This window comes from Talpa occidentalis, unplaced genomic scaffold (genome assembly GCF_014898055.3).
Source record: "Talpa occidentalis isolate TD23 unplaced genomic scaffold, MPIMG_talOcc4v2.1 talOcc4.12, whole genome shotgun sequence".
NCBI lineage: Eukaryota > Metazoa > Chordata > Mammalia > Eulipotyphla > Talpidae > Talpa > Talpa occidentalis.
The window spans coordinates 74877477-74892137 of record NW_023601212.1 but is presented as its reverse complement, the minus strand read 5'-3'; the positions used below and the strand labels follow the sequence as shown (position 1 = coordinate 74892137).

At 43.0% G+C, this 14661-nt stretch overlaps 1 protein-coding gene across 4 annotated transcripts in view; it reads left to right on the top strand.

Annotated features, from left to right (window-relative positions):
• GALNT17 (polypeptide N-acetylgalactosaminyltransferase 17) overlaps positions 1-14661 on the top strand; it is a 376695-nt gene that overhangs the window by 177818 nt on the left and 184216 nt on the right. The window lies entirely within an intron of this gene.

Below are 14661 nucleotides of genomic sequence, written 5' to 3'. Positions count from 1 at the left end.
ATGCTTCCTTTATCTTAAAAGCATACCTTTTTTTTCTTGTCTTGAATCTAACATTAATATTGTTACCCCAGCTTACCTTCTATTAGAGTTTGATTTAAACATTTTTTCTAGCCTTCCAATGTTTTCTGATCTTAAAAGTAATGCATACATTTTGTCAGAAAATATGAGTGTATCAGAAAGCACATATAACTGCAAAAACAAATCTTGATGAACCTAATTAGAAGCAACTGCTCATTCACCTAATCCTCACACTTTTAAAAAAAAAAAAAAAAATTATTTATTTATTTATACAAGCACTGGGTACAGTCAGACGCGCGGTAGGGTGAGAGAATTCACCAGAGCCAGAGCGGGGAATAGAACAGGCAGACTGATGAAATACACTGCTGAGGGGAGCAGCGGGCATGGCAGGAGAGGTCTGCACACCATGTGGGACTCTCGCCAGTGGCTGGGGATCGAACCGGTGCTGCAGAGGCTGCGGGCAGCTTCACAACCCAGCACTCAACCGCTGCGCCACCAGGGGAGGCCCCCTCACACTCTTTTTTAATGCATGTTTTATATAGTTAAGATCATATAGTAAAAACTAGTCATTGTTCTTCCATTTTTCCCCCTGAACTGTGAAGCATAACATTTCCTTTTGCAAACATCATTTTAATGAGAGTAGATGGTCTGTTCTCAGGCTGGTCAAGACTCACTGCTCCCAACTCCATATGCTATCACTTACATTACAGAAAAAAGAGATTTTTTTTCAGAAAAAATAAGAGGCTAGCTCAGCCAATGTGTGAACAAAGCCAGGTGAATCTGTGTGCACTGGTAAGTCAGGCATAATCATCTCTCTTGTTATTTTTGTTTGTTTTAAGAAATTTGGTTTATTCAACTTGAATACTGACATTGACTTAGTTAAGTCCAAGTAAGATGTGATTCCTGTACTCTGTACATTAAACTGAAATCACTCGGGCTGAATTTGCCAGCAGTCGCCGCTCACCAAGCCCAGCAGGCACTTTCCTGCTCTGATCCAATGTGCTCACGCCCAGGTGGCTGGTGTTTTTTATTCCTGGTGTTTCCTTCTCCTCATAACCCTGTGCCAGTCTCTTCCAGTTCCCCTCTAAACCTCCTTCCCCTTGGCTCTCTGCTTCTGTCCAGCTCACTTGTGATTTCCCCCTCAGGACACATAGGCTGGGGGATCCACTGTGCACATCCTGATGATCCCCAAGTCCCTGCCTACAGCCCTGAACCGCTCAGGTCTCCTTTGTGCTCCATCCTTGTGTCCTGTTTCCTAGGTGGCTGCCCAGGGTCCCTTTAAAAACACATGTACAAGTCAAGCCAATGACTAACTTAACATTCTCCATCTGGCCTTATAAATCTGTTTATATTTTCAAACTCAGTAAAGAACTGCACCTATCTCATCATTACAGACCGGAAGTCTTTTTGCTCTCCTCCTACCTTTCTCCACAACATCCGGTTCACTACTGCATCTTCAGTTTGACCCCACTTGCCATATCCTGTGCCACTGGTCCTTGCTCACGACCTCAGCGCTTTGTACCTTGCTTGAGGGGTGCGGGATGGGGAGTTCAGGATTACATAGTTATGTAATCCTGCATTATATCATAATGCTTGACATACTCCATCATTGATTCATGCACAGTCATTCTTTATTTATTTTGCCTTATTTTTAATTGAGATCTAATTCACATAACATAAAATATATCATAAAATGCCCAGTTGAATGACTTTCAGTAGATTCACAATACTTTGCAACTATTAAGGATGTTTCTGTCATCTGCAAAAGAATCCTGAACCTTTTAGCAATGTCTCTCAATCCTTTGGACAACCAGCAGTGTAATTTCTGTCTATGAATTTGCCTATTCTGGACATTTAATATAAATGAAATCTACAACATATGATCTTTTATGTATTGTCTCTTTCACTTAACAGTGTTTTCTAATGTCATCTACATGGAGCACTTCATTCTTAATAATAGCTAAATGATATTCTTTTTTATGCATATAGAGCATTTTTAAATCCAATATCAGTCGATGTATATTCAGGGTGTTCCCACTTTTTGGCTATTGGGAATAATACTGCTATAAGCATCCATGTCTATGATTTGGTGTGAACATGATTTCAGCTTTCTTGGGTATATATCTATGAGCAAAATTGCTGAGTGATGTGATAATTCTGTGGTTAATTTTTTGAGTTTTGGGAAATGTTTCCATTGGGGGTACCTGAGTGAAGTATCCATCAAAGCTCTTGTACATTTGCAACTTCTTGTGACTCTATAATTATGTCCATATAACAAAGTTTTCTGTTAGTGCTATTGTTTAAGGCCCTTAGTAGGTGAAGCTTTAGCTGGGGTTTTTCTTAATCTCTTGTGTAAAGGTATACATGCTCCCTCTTATCCTCTTATCCCATGGCCTAAAAATACACAAGAAGAAATGTAAATGCACAAACTAGTTGTGATTACAGACTCACAGAGCAAATGCAGTGATCTGGTTGAGGACAAAAACAAGTATTATTTCTGATTAGGAAGGTTCATTATAGGCTGTGGGGCAAGGCAGGTGATGTTCAACTATGGAGTGCCTGCCTGGCATGTGGCTGTGTGATAACAAGGTGTCTCTTGGCTACATCACTCAGAGCCTTCACCACACAGGAAAAATGTTATCTACCTGAAACATAAGATTTCTCCTATCTCTGCAATTATAGACCAAGAAGAAAAGCAAACAATGCCAGCGTGACTGCTCCAAAATACCTTTTGGAAGTCCAGAAGGTATAACCTTCCACTTGAAGTTTTCTAACTGGAGCCATCCTGCTCCCAATCTTTGAATACAAACAAATAAGAGAAGAGCTGGGTCAGGGGTGCTTGCTCCAGAGGGAAACAGCACTTATAAGGGGTCTGGCTCTCCAGACCCCCAGAGACTCAAATGATGATGGTGGGAGATATGCATGTTTTGAGATCAAAACCAAAATAACTATAGCATTGAACCCAAAATATGTGCAATAATCCAGATACAGAAACTCCCAGCATGGTGCCAGAGGAACTAGGAAAAAGAAGCCTTTGCACATGTGCAGTTTTAATAGACTTACTCAACAATGGCTGTAACTTAGCAGAGAGGGAGGTGCTGGGAATGCAGCACAGAAGGAGCTGTGGTTCTCAGCCAAGACTCATGGCTTAGAGACAGGTAATTACACAAATGCAGTGCAGCATGGTAAGTGCTGTACCACCTTCACACTGGTGTCCAAGGAGCACAGACTAAGGGCCCTCAACGTGGTCACATCTGGGAAATTAGAGGTGGCTGCCCAGTGAGGATGGCACAGAAGGAGAATGTTGAGGAATGAACTGGAGCTAGCAAACCAAGTAATACCACACACACACGCAGCGGTAATTCCCTGCATTATATGGCTGGGACAGGTTCCGTGCACTTTACACGTATCACCTCTGTATCCCACTCCTGCCTAAAAGCCACTGTTATCCTCATTTCACTCAATGCAGTCTTTGTGAAGGATGTGGCACTTGCATTGGGCCACAAGAGACAGAATCTGGACATGTGAAAACAGGAACAAATGAAAGTGGAGCAAGTGCATGGACAGAGTACTAGAAGCCTGAAAGCTTGGGCGTATAGAGGAAATTATATAGATAGGATTTGATATGCAAGAGTTGATGGGTAGGTTAGAGTTTCAGAGCAAGTCCCCTTCAAGATGGAGAGCCTTTGGGGCCACAGGACTGAGGAGGGACATATGAACAGGCAGGTCTTAGGTGTGTTCCTGAGCACAGTCAGCAGCTTCAGAGCAGGAGGGAGCTGGCAGAGGCTATTTCATCCAACAATGCAACCTGGGGTGGGCAAACTGGGGAGGTAGGCAGAGAAGCCCAGGGGTTAGTGGAAATACTTGGTAGGAAGGCCAGGAGTGTCCATTGTCAACTTTGCCACTCCACCCCTCCCTAAAAAAAGCAGTGTTTGAGCTTTAACCTTATTTTATTGGAAAAATGAGGTGGGTACTGGAGTTGACTTTAACATGAGTGTCTTTAGATACTGTAACTGTGATCTCTGGTTCACTTGCTGGGCAAAGGCTCTTTGGTTTCTGGAGGACTCGTGTTCCAAGGTCTGAATGCAGCCTAGAGCCAACCTAGCCCTTCTTTCTGTTTCTTTCATATAGGAAGGCATTCCACTGCTGGCCTCAGCGGGGCCTGTTGGTTAATTACCCCTGGGGGACATCCAGGAACATCACAGGAGTGGGCACAGAGGCAGAGCACATGTGACCACCTGTCCCCTAGTCCAGGTACTGCTTGATGTTGCTAGCCGAGTACACACCTCTTCTTGCATCTTCTGATGCAGGGAGAGGATCACTGACACCCATTTTTAAAAAGAAATTGATGTTCAGAAAGGCCAGTGACTCACCTGTGGCAACACAGCCAGAATATATAGAAGCTGAGACTCTAATGCAGCAGTTCTTGTCCTGGAACCAGAACTCTCTGCATTCTCCCCCTAGAATCTCCCCCCATTTCTGCTCCCCTTCCTCCCAGTTTCTCTCTCTCCCTGCATCCTTCTTGCCTCCTTATCAAATTCATTTCTTTGTTTCCCAAGGCATCTTCATTCTTCTTTCAGTTATATCAAACTATGCATAGAATAAAAAAAGAGTAATAATTTTAAGTTATTGAGTGTTTGCTGTGTGCATGCACTGAGCTAAGCACTTTGCATGCATTATCTAATTTAATACCCCAAACAGTCCTACTCGGTAGGGACTGTTATGATCCATATTAACCGTGTCTCCTCACATCCTGCAGCAGCTCCAGAGGAATGCTCCTGACCAGTGTGTGTCACTGCCTCCCCGGGGCCCCCAGGCTCAATCTCAGTGCACATGTACATGCATGTGGTCCCCAGTAGCCCCCTCTTGCAACATTCTGTTTTCATTCCACATCAAAATGTTCCTCCCTGGTGCCCTGTGTGCCTGTAAAATCAGCAGATCTTCTGAGGGTCTTTAGCCCCATGAGTGTGAGGTGTAGGAATGGCAGGTGTGATGGGGGTTTGGTATTAGCAGAGCTGCTGTTCAGCCGGTAGCTTCCCCTGTGGCTTTCCAACCTACATCTGTTCTGCTGGTCAGTGCCTATGCTTCTGGCTGTTAGATATCTTGATAGTCTCCCCTGGGCTAGAAGAGACATGTTAGATTCTGCAGACTTTTTTGGACCCTAATAAAAGCTGCTATTTATAGAACACTTTAATGCTACATAACTTCACACATACCATTTTTTTTTGTGTGTGTGTGAGCATGCATAAGCATTTTATGTGTGCATAGAATTCATGCTTTTGACCTTGGAGAATTCAGAGTTCTAAATACAGAAGTGCTCACAATGCTAGGAATGGGTGAACTGACCAGGTGCCTTGCTCTAGTTATTCCTTTCCTGACTGCTAGTTGCTTTTAAAGTAAACTCGAAGTGACCAAGAGCAGAGATGTGACCCTGTTCTCTCCAGGGCTACATGTTGCTTATGTTCAGTTTTGCTTTCCCTGCCTTTAATGACCATGACTTTTGCTATTTCAAGGAAGAGGTCTGCCAGCTTCGGAGCATTCAGAATCAATATCACAGTAAATAAGAAACATAATGAAAGAAAAACACACTCCAGCCTGTAGACAAATTTTATCACTTAAATTCACATGTTATTATTAGAATCAGCTGCACATACCAGACTTTCCACTGCCTTTTGATGGGACATGGTAGGAAAATGCTCTTTTAATTTGGGGGAGCAACTTGGAGTCACCACCTATGGGCATTGTGATGTTTCCCTGTTGGTTTGGGCTACTTGCATTTATTTTTTAAAAGGTGAGATTTAAATGGAAGGAGCAGTGGAGAGGAATTTCTTAACAAAGGACTTGAAAGCAGAGATAGCTTTCCTTTTCAAAGCGCCTCTCATGAATGCACAACTCCGTGTGATATATTTAGTTTAACACTTTGGTATTTTGTACCTCACATCTCTTTTCTTGCTTCTTTTCGTCTTTTGCTTTCTTTTGTCCTTGCTTTGATCTCACTATGGAATCGCCTTTAAAATGCTTTCATATACAGCAAACACATCCCATTTTAATCTCCCCCATTCTTCCTGAAGTTTCTTGCTCTTGCCTCAATTTTGCTCCCATAGTCAAAAATGCATTATTTAAGCCCACAAAGCTGAGAGATGCACAGAGAATTATATATGCATCATTGCTGCCTCCCATGGTATTTCACCCTGCATTTTTACATATTCACTTCTCCATTCTTGCTCTTAAAGCTTAGGATTTCAGGGACAGAAAGACCCATGTCATGGAGGGGGGTCATGGCTTTTGTGTCATTGTCATCCCTCCAGACTTTGGTGGTTATATCTGGAGGAATTGTGAGCCCAGCAGGTGCTTCTGTCTACCCCATCCATTTTGAGCTGCTTCATCAGCCAGTAGGTCTTTTCTCTGGAAAGAGCCTGACACTGCAGTGGCCAGTTGCCTAGAGAGAGGGCATTTGCCAAACCCAGGGCAGAAGTGTGAGTGCTTCAGATCCGCCAGAGAGAGCCAGCTCCAGGACCAGCCTGGGTTCATCCTTGGCTTCCAGAGAAGGAGGCAAAGCTCTACAAGTGCAGACAAACAACTTCAATTATCAAGGTGCCACGTCCATGGCAATCAGAGGCAGAATGCCAATGTCAAATTTAAATCAAAGTAGTTATATTTGCCCATCAAGTAGTCAGAGGAATTGCAATGCAGGAATTGTAGTATTTGACAAAACAAATGCAAATCGATACTACAGGAAGAGGGACTTGCCTTTATGGAGGAAAGGGGGCAGTTGGGCAGGGCTGTTCTAAATGAAAGCCCTTTGGAGGAGAATATGAGTCCAGGGTGGTGATGACTTCTTGTTGGCTGGGCTGCAGCAATGCTCATTGGTAGAACGGTTGCCAGGCAGGATAAATCTTCCTTTGAAACAATAGGCGTCTTCTTGTTTAGAAGTGGAAGGGTACATTCCTTACCATTGAGACAGATAATGGAAGGTTGAATACTGGCAGATGATGGGAGAGTGATAGTGTGTGACAGCTCCCTGTACAGGGCTCCCCATCTCCAGTTTCATTTGGGATGTCTTTTATTAATTTAATAAATTAATAAAAAGTGTGCGACTTTGGACAATTTAATAAATTAATAGAAAGTGTGCGACTTTGGACAAGGCACTTATACTCTCTGTGCCTCAGTTTCCTTATTCATAAAAGAAGGATAGTAAAGCTCACAAAATTATAAGAATAAAAAGGATTGATGTAGGCAAAGCCATTACAACATTATGTGGCACTTAACTAGGGTTCAATAAATGTTAAAACTGTAGAATGTCATGAGTTTGCAAGAGAAAGCACTCTAGTTAAATATGAAAGGGTAACTACGCTGAGCAGTATTCTGGAGCATTTCATGATTAGCTGACATTTTTAGTCAACTTGGTTAGCAATTTGGGGATATAAATATTTCATTATAGATACAGACAAGCATAGTATTTGAAATGTTTGAAAAGTAGTGATTGTCAGCAAAAAGGAAACTTTGCATCCATGAAGTCAGTCTCAGCAGGGTGTACTCACTGTGGAGTTAACGAAGCTTGCCCTTTGGGGCCTTTCACTGGCACAGAGTGAGGGCCCTTGACAGTGTGTTCACAGGCTCTTGAGTTTTGTAACATTTGCAAAAGAAGAGGATCTTTTGTATGGGGGAATATAAAAATAAAATTTAATATTAAAAAAAAAATAAATAAAAAAATAAAAAAGGATCCTCCATGTTGTATAAGCTTCAGATCCCACAAAACCCAATTCACAAGCTTCAGATCCCACAAAACCCTGATTCACTTCTAGAGTACACTAATTCCATTTGGCAGATGAAAAGCCCATATGTTGCATGTCCATGATATGCATCCAGGCTTCTTCCCCCACCCCTTTTCTTTTTAATTTTAAAAGATAATTTAAAAATATTATTGGTCTTTGTATGACTAACTTTATTTGCATCTAGTTGGTTGAATATTTCAGGCATACCTGAAAATTCAGATGTTTTAAGTCTGTTCTTTGTGATCTATAGCACCATAGCTGATTCACACATATATAAAATACTAAATATTTGACATATCTCATCAAAAAGACGTTGCAGAAATGTAGAGCATCATGATGAATGTCTGTGCTAAAACTCTGTGTTGAAAGCTATGTTCTTCCTTGAACTGCCTTAAGGGCCCCAGCTACAATGAGCTGGAAGTTCCCCGCAGGGATGGAGAGAAAGACTGGCATCCTCCAGGGTGTGAACACAGATCCAGGCCTGGATCCTTCCCTTAGAGAAGCCAGAACCACCTCCATCACCTCTGGAGGTGCTTTGGAAATAGGCCTCCGGTCAGTCAGATGACCAAAATGTCTTTTTGAGTTAAGTGAGTCAAAATGGGGATCTGAAGAGCTAAGTAGCAACAGAATATGGACTCAGATCTTCAGTAAGGGTCTGAGGTTTTAGTTAATATGCAAAACCCACCTCTTCTCTCCCTTTCCGCCTTCAAAATAGATCAGATCTTACAGACACTGAAGGCCACATATTGTGTAATTCCGTTATTATGAAATATCCAGAAAAGGCAAATTCACAGAGATGCAAAGCAGACTAGTGGCTGCCAGGGGCTGACAAGGGGTGGGAGATGGAGAGTGACTGCTTACAGGTGCAGGGTTTACCTGTAGGGCCATGAAAAGTTCTGGAGCCAGAGAGCAGTGATGATTACACCACATGGTGAATGTACTTAATGCCAATGAATCATATACTTCCAATGGCCAAAGTGGTAAATTTTATGTGTAGCTTCTTATTGACATAAGAAAAATAACCAGTGCTTTTAAGAAATTTTGAGTTTGTATCATCTAGAGAGGCAGTCAACCATGCTCAAGCCTGCTAAATTAGAAACTCTTAGGGCAGGCCCAGGAGCTTGTGTTTTCCCAACCTCCCAGGTGATTCCCAGACCACACTCTGAGGAAAACTGGCTTGAGGCAGGCAGTGTGTGTGTATGTGTGTGTGTGTATGTGTGTGTGTGTGTGTTGCCTAATTGGAACTTGCCATATGTGCTATTTCCTTGTCCCAGCTGTCACAGTCCATGCATTCCAGCTAGCTGCATGCCCAAACCTCAGCAACTGCTGGCAGAGAGAAGAGTGTTGGTAAGAAGTGACACGGGCGATGATGGTGGCGCTTGTGACAGCAGAAGTAATATTGGTGGAATTATAACAATATAGTAGGAGGAAGAGGGATAATGGGAATGAGACCAGATCCAGGAACATCCTGGTCAAGAGACTAACCTAATTATGTATGAGGTTGTTCCATGAGGCATGGCCAGCGATCAGCATGCCAGTCTTGGAAAGAGTATGATGAACCCTCACTATGAAGATCTAGGGGTAACCTCCAAGGGGCTCAGTTTTTCAGATAAGGCAGAACAAGACAACTCAGGTAGTGGGAAAAGCAGAGATGGGACAGCAGTAGCAACCCTCAGATTCTATAATATCTGCCCAGTTAGAATGAGTCCTATTCCACACATAAGGGATGTGATTTAGCACAGATGGAGATGGGCAGAGGTCAACCCTAAGCCAGAGTAGGGTGTCACCCCTAAGCCAGAGCTACTCCAGATGTATTCACCAGGACAACAGCAATAATTTCCAGAGCTTATTAGAAAGGTAAGGTCTTGGGCCACATCCCAGGCCTACAGGTCATTCTGACACAGGTTAAAGTTTGACAAGCACTCGTCTAAGCTTAGATTGATTCTCCCAATTTGCCACACTTTGAAAGGGAATTTGAACATTCAGTGAGTCTCATATAAAGATTGATGTTGTCTAAGGATTGAGAGATACAAATGTGGCCTAACTCTGGGCAAGTGGCCACTTCCAAGCCCATTTGTGTATGATACTGAGGTTCACATATTGGTTTTGGGAGCAGGTGGAGACGGGCCTGCTGGGTCAACACTTGGTTCTGAGCAGGACTCAGAGACAAGGGCTGCAGTGATGGTTTATTCTCTAACATCATGAAAAGTATAGGCTCTAGAGATGCAGATTTCCCCTGCTATTGAAAAGTAGGGTGTTGCTATGAAATCTTACTTAAACTGAAATGGTGTGAAATAAAGAAGCAATTACCATTAGTTTATAGGGAAAAAATTGATTATTCCAGGGCCCTCAAGATAATATACCAAATCACATATACAACCTAGAATCACACTAACAATAAAAGCAGGAATGCTATAATAAATATACAGCCTGTGGAAAGTAATTCCCTGGAAGGCATTTGGTGGACCACTCTTGCTGCTGAGAGTGTGTGTTCCCTTTGAAAGGCTTCTGCAAACTAGTGCTGAATACTGTCTTCACTTCTTACCTTTTGCCATAAAGTGGAAATCTTTGAATTTCTTTTGGTTAACCAAAGCAGGAACTAATAGAGGTCTTTCATAAAAGTCGTATGACATAATGAGAACTTTCAGAATGCAGGGGATGCCTGTAATTCTATAATGATTTTTGCTTTAGTTCTCACTTGTAGCTTTCTTGATGCAATGTATACTCCTTAAGCTGGAATGACAGGTCTTTTTTGTATTGTTCAGGAGCAGATGTATCTACCTTTCTGGTCCCTTCTGATATAGGCAGTGTTTGCTTCTCTCCTTCTGACCTCCCCCAAGTGCTAATATTTACCAAAACCTTAAGAAATGCATAGATTCCCAAATGGCTGTAGACCAACTTAGTTTTGGATTTCATAACACTGGAAGGTAAACATTTACTTTAGCAGAAGTGAGTTTTGTTCTCTTATGGAGGTAAGAAAAATTTTACATTAAATATGTGAGTTTTTTTTTTTTTTACTGCCATTATAATGTCCAAGGATAGTCTCATTTGCATAGGATAGCAGCAGATCTTAGGGGCTAAGTATGATGCTTCTTACCACTGTCAGGTTGGGGATTTGTTTCCTTCCATGGTGAGTCTGGCAGCCTTGTTTTTACTCAATTAACCTGTGGTCTCTCATTTGAAGAAGAATTTGGGTATCTACCAACCTCAGTCCCCATCCCCATCTCATTTTTCTCCTTTTCCAAATCTCATCACCCCAGTGTCCTCACCGCAGGCTGTCACCACCATTTCTACCAGGACCAGCCCTTCTGGGAGCTTCTCCTGAGCTTCTTGTTGATCCATTTCTCTCCAGGCTAACCATGTCCCCAGAGAGCCCAGAAGGAAAGTCCAAAAGGAAAGGAAAGTCCTTTTTCCTGCACCCAAAAGGAAAATCCTTTCCTGCATCCAAAAGGAAAGTCCTTTTTCTCCCCCCAGGAATCTATCTGTCAAGATCCATGGCTCATTCTTGGCTTTCATTTTCTCTTTAAGTCAATGCATTGACTTTCCAGAAAATGCATTAGACATTGAGTAACTCTGAGGATAAGACTTCTCATTTTCAGCCATGTAAGCACTCTATAAGTATTTGAAAAAATGAATGCACATATCCTCCATTTGGAAACTCTGCACTTTATGTGATTATGTCCCTAGGATGCTGTTTCTAGCCAATCTTGCCCTTGAACTCTTCTTCCCACCCTCTCAACAAACGTCTCCCTAAGTGTGGTTCTCAAATCTTCACTCAATCTCCTAGAACTGTCACCCTCTCACATGCCATTATTCCTCACCACTCTGTACCCAACCTTCAGTGCCCTTTGTCTCACCTTTGCAACCTTCTCTAGGTTCAGCAGTCACCTTCCGAATGTCTGCTGGCACTTCAACCTGTCCACAGATGAGCTTCTCAATGTGTTCTTCCCCTTTTTTTCCTCTATTCTGTTTATGGGTATCTTCCCAGGTACCCAAACACCTCGGAGATCATAGATTGTACTTAGGAGTTTTGTTGTGTGCTCATGTATTTTGAAACAGTGAATGCACGCATCTGATCCTTCTGCATGAACAAAAACTACCTTCGGCGTGAACAACCCCAGCCAAAATAATGTCTCCCTTTTTCTGTGACCTCTCAAAAACACTTTACCTCTGTGGCCATTTTCCTTGACTATTAGCTCTGTTTTCCTTGCAATACTAAATATTAATTGTTTTAATATATCTCATCTCCTTAACTAGATTGCAGACATCTTGGAGAAGCAATTGTGTCTGAATTAATTTTAAATCCAGGCTAGGGACCATCCTAATACCTTATGAAATCCAGAATCACACTGCAGGGACTGGTGAGAGAAACCTGTGCTGGTCACTTGTTCTGCAACCTTGCTAGCTGGAGGGATATATCCCTCTCAGTGTTTCTGTAGAAGCCCATAGACTTATGTCAGTTGTGTCTGGAACAATGTATCCCTGAACCTTGTAGTAAGGGTGAGACTGGCGTCTACCCCTATTCACGGGGCCCTAGGCTTTAAGATAACATGGACTTGCTGGAAAGATAAGCTTTTGTTCCTAACAAGTTAAAAAGTTCATCTATATTAATAGACCAGTTATTGTTGAAAACAACATTTATCGAATGTATATCAAGGACTTTATGTGTGATATTTCATCTACTCTTAACAGATATATAAGGCTGGCACCAAATGATCAGGCAGCATCTCTTTATACTTTTCAAAAACCTTCACTCTCCGTGTCGCCATAGCCTTGAAATGTAAGAAGGGCAGTGGTAGTGAATTATCTTTTGCCATAATTGTAAATGACCACCCCCTTCTCTGCCCTGAAGTCTGCCATATCCACTGAACAAATGAGGAAGCCACTTGACACTTAGACATGGTGACTGGCATGGCCAGGAGCTGATATTGGTTACCAGGCAGGGCCATGGCTGAGTCAGATCATCCTGTAACATCCCCAGGGACAGCAGCCAAGAGCCTGGAGAGGTCAGCCTTTGAATATCCTGAAAATAGATAACTGAGATTTGCCAAAAGTTGCCATCTATAACTAGGAAATGAGGGCTTTGCACAGTGTTTGTATAGCCTTCTTGCATTTCTCCAGATTGAATGTCTCTTAGAGTATTGTCTGTAGATTCCTTGTATCTGAATCATCCAGAATGCTCCTGGACCCCATAAGGCATATCCCTGGGGTGTGCACATCTAAGAACACCTCTCTGGTAGACCTCCCTATCCTCCTGCTTCTGGTGGCTCTACTGTTATGGAAACAATCTTTGTGTCTGTGGAGTTGGACACATTTGACCTGCGTTTCATCTCTCCAGTTACTAGGTGTGAGACCTTGGGACAGGTTAGCCTCCCTAAGACTGTTCTTAATTTGCAAAGTGGAATTAATCTAAGTAATTAATGGAATTAATCTAGAAACCTCATAGGGTTGCTATAAGGATTAAATTAAATCATATAAATAAAGCTCTTTATACCACTTACTTGTTGCAAAAGGGAGAATGAGCAGTCCCTAGTAGCATTTCTTCTGCCACCACATTAGCATTTCTGCTCCTGGGCAAAGATATTTCTGCATTCTCCAACCAGAGCGCAGGCTAACAAATCTGGTGCATGACTATGCGTCTGGATCACCCAGGACACATACTGTAAGAACCAGTGTATGCACAGATGGAAAAGTCCATAGAGAAATAGGTAAACAGGACCCCAGGGGGCAGTGAGAAAACAGAAATGCTGGCCAAGGGAACAGAAAGGACCATAGAGAAAATAAATCTCAAAGATATCTGCCAGCCTGTAGTGGTCAGACCAAAATCCAGGCCTCAGTTTCATCTAGCTGCATCCCTGCTACCCTGGAAAAACATGACTGCCTGGCTTGGAGTGTCAGGTTGGGGTGTCTGACTCTCACACTGAGTTGACTTTTCTATTAAAATTACTAACATGGGGCCTCCCTGGTGGTGCAAGGGGTTAAGATGCAACCTATGAAGCTATCCACAGCCACAGCAGCAAGAGTTCGATCCCCGGCCAGGGAGCTACCCATGTGGCGCAGCAGACCTCTCCTGCCTCACCCGCTGCTCCCCTCAGCAGTGTATTTCAGTCTGCCTATTCTGCTCCCCAATCTGTCTCTGGTGAATCCTCTTACCCCCACACCTCTGGCCTGTACCCCAGTTCTTGTATGCATGAATAAATCTTTAAAAAAAATTATTAACATGCAGAACCTCCCTGGTGGTGCAGGGGGTCAAGTCTCATCACTATGAAGCTATCAACAGCCACTACAGCACAGATTTGATCCCTGGCCAGGGAGCTGACCTACATGGTGCAGCAGACCTGTCCTGTCTAGCCTGCTGTTCCCCTCAACAGTATATTTCATCAATCCGCCTGTACTGCTCCCCACTTTGTCTATGGTGAATCCTCTCACCTCTCCACACCTCTGGCCTACATCCCAGCTCTTGAATGCATAAATAAATAAAAGAAATCTTTTAAAAAAAAAACTTCAGGGCCTCCCCAGTGGCGCAGCGGTTGAGCGCTGGGTTGCAAAGCTGCCCGCAGCCTCTGCAGCGCCAGTTCGATCCCCAGCTGCTCCCTGGCCACTGGAGGAGGGTCCCACATGGCGCGCAGACCTCTCCTGCCGCCCGCTGCTCCCCTCAGCAGTGTCCTTCGGTCCTTCTGCCTGCTCTGCTCCCCACTCTGGCTCTGGTGAATTCTCTCACCCTCCCGCGCTTCTCTCTGTACCCAGGGCTTGTATAAATAAATGAGTAAATAAATCTTTAAGAAAAAAAAAACCTTCAAAAAATTACTAACATGCAAACTTTGCTGACTTCTTTGCACTCCCTGAAGATCTGTCAGTGTCACTGCGG